Raw genomic sequence first — 2,568 nt, 5'->3', positions numbered from 1 at the left:
TTCTAAATCTCTCTATCAAGGAGAATATTATAAATACCGAAGTTGTGCCGAAGTGTTGTATCACCCAGGGAGTCAAATTTCTCATTTTCTCTCTGAATGGCCGTCTCCGTGTGAGGATTCCTTTTATAAGTCATTGTTGATATCCCCTATCGAGATATTAATCACACGTATTACCGGTGAGTATCTTATAATACTTATTTTTAGGAAACTAAATAATGGATGGAAATAATTAAAGTAAAAGCAAATTTCGAAATATGGAAATTAGAGGCAAGGAGGAAACAATGGAATTAGACAAAAAGAAAAAAGGAGAATAACATATATATATATATATCGAACTGTTGTCCTCTTCGTGAGACAAAGTTTCGTACTTACAGAGAATGCCCTTCTCTTCGTGAGAGGGATTCCTATTATATGAGATTCTAGATCTCGCAATCAACAGAGTACTATAAATGCCGAAGTGTTTTATCTCCCAGCAATGAAAAAAGACGAATATTGGATGGAAACAAATAGAAGTACATCCCGAAATGTGGGGATCAGAGGAAAGGAGAAAACAAAGGGATGAGGAATATTGTATAAACACGGACTGTTCTTCGCCCAGTGTTCTTTTCATAGCGAGACAAAGGTTAGTACTTTTAGATAATCCTCTACTCCGTGTGAGAGGGATTCCTTTTTAAGATATTCCAGAGCCCGCTATCGAGATAATATTATAATAACCGAAGTGTTGTTGTCTCAATGATACAAATTTTTTAATTTTAGTGAATGCCCTTCTCCGTGTGAAAGGGATTCCTTTATAAATGACGTTCTCGGTCTCGGTATCGTAGAAGTAGATTTCACAAAAGAATTTCAAGTGATAAATCTAAAAATTTTAGACCCTCAAAAAAAAACGATATATTTCAACAGGAAAACTCCTCCACACATTATATTTATAAGGCTGTACGTTCAAAAAGCAGGACAGTCGTTATTTAAGTGCCTCTATCTCATAACAGATCGAACACAAGGTCAGCAACTAGGAAGAGGAAAATAACCAAATCTAGCGATTTGTGCAGTTTGTTGGGGGAAGGGCAATCCAAAGAGACTACAAAACATTCGACTCTTCGATGATGATACATTCTTCTTCGGGAGACGAATTCAGTCTTAGCCAATGATCTGGCTTCAGCACAGAACAAGGTCCAACTTTTATATCTGAGAAAATATTTTAACTCCCTAATTTACCAAGGAGCCATGGCATGTCGCCTATCCTCTCCTGTGTCATAATTGTTAAGATGAAGTCCAGCATATTTTCGAAATCAAACTCTTAAAAAAAAAAAAAATATCTGGGTTATAAAATTTAACAATAGTCGTCGTAGACTCAATATTCTTTTAAAAGAAGAGAAAAATATTCATAAATATATCATGGAACAAATATGGACGGTTGTTATAGATACCGGACGCATAGTCCTAATGTGGTTGACGGTATCTTGTACGAAAGGTATCAACTATTTTTTCCTCTGAAGGATTTTCAAATGAAAATCATGAGGAAGAAGGACCTCTGGATAAATTTACGTTTGAACCTTGCTTAGAGGAAAACATACAAACAACGGAATGTATTCAGATATTTGTGACAGATATTCGAATATGTCTTTACCTTCCTTCTTTGAAAAAGAAGGGGATACATGAGGCACGAGCGGCCAATTCATTAGGTACCCTCCAGTTTGCTGCCTGGGCAGCCTCCTACCATAAAATAGGCGACAACCAACTTAACGTTGACCTCCAAGTCATTAAAGTAATCAAACTTAGCTGACCAGCTAATAATAATAACTCAAATATGTATATATTAATAAAATAGCTAATATCCTAGATTTTCATAGCTAATAGCTAATATATAATATATGTATATATATATATATATATATATATATATATATATATATATATATATATATATATATATATATATATATATATATATATATATATATATATATATATATATATATATATATATATATTAAAAAAAAAAAAAAAAAAACGTCTCCTATTTTTCTCTATTTTGGCTAAAGAAATTTCTCTATTTTGGCTAAAGCTATTCTAATGGAAATTTAAGTTTTATTCTAAATCTTAAGAAACACGTAACTATGTCTCATTTCAAAAGGAGGTCCTTATGATAACGGCTGTTAAATGCTAATTTGTTTATGTAAATCTTTGACTTTCATATGTTGGAATAGGAATACTCACCATCTACATTTAGAGTTTATATTTACCCATTTCGGTCTATAAAAGCAGTGTTGTGTTTTGGCCAATACTTTATACATTTTGACAAAGTGACAGACTTTGTGCAAATTATCGAAACAAAAAGTTAGTTTTTTCTTACAGCTTACAGTATATATAATATATATTTTCTCCTCTACAATACACTTTCGAAAGAGATGATTATAATAACATTAATGTAAACTTTCGCAAACTTTTTTTCAGAATTTTTCTTAAATATATCTGGATGGTTTCTCGTTGAAAGAGGCTTTTGTAAGATTGGATGTGTCTAAGGTTTACTGCATTAAAATTTTACCATAAATGTTCCCTAACAGTTCTACT

General features: G+C 32.2%; 1 long non-coding RNA gene across 1 annotated transcript; it reads left to right on the top strand.

The window, feature by feature from the left end:
• The first annotated feature begins 327 nt into the window (after window positions 1-327).
• Window positions 328-1,261, top strand: LOC115878038. Its single transcript, XR_004049459.1, has 2 exons — window positions 328-622; window positions 987-1,261. It is a non-coding gene; the product is annotated as an uncharacterized LOC115878038 (long non-coding RNA).
• Window positions 1,262-2,568: the final 1,307 nt, after the last annotated feature.

This window comes from Sitophilus oryzae, unplaced genomic scaffold, assembly GCF_002938485.1.
Source record: "Sitophilus oryzae breed Bouriz unplaced genomic scaffold, Soryzae_2.0 scaffold_149_pilon_pilon, whole genome shotgun sequence".
Lineage (NCBI taxonomy): Eukaryota > Metazoa > Arthropoda > Insecta > Coleoptera > Curculionidae > Sitophilus > Sitophilus oryzae.
Note: the sequence above shows the minus strand (reverse complement) of the source record. Positions and strands in the feature narration are given on the sequence as shown.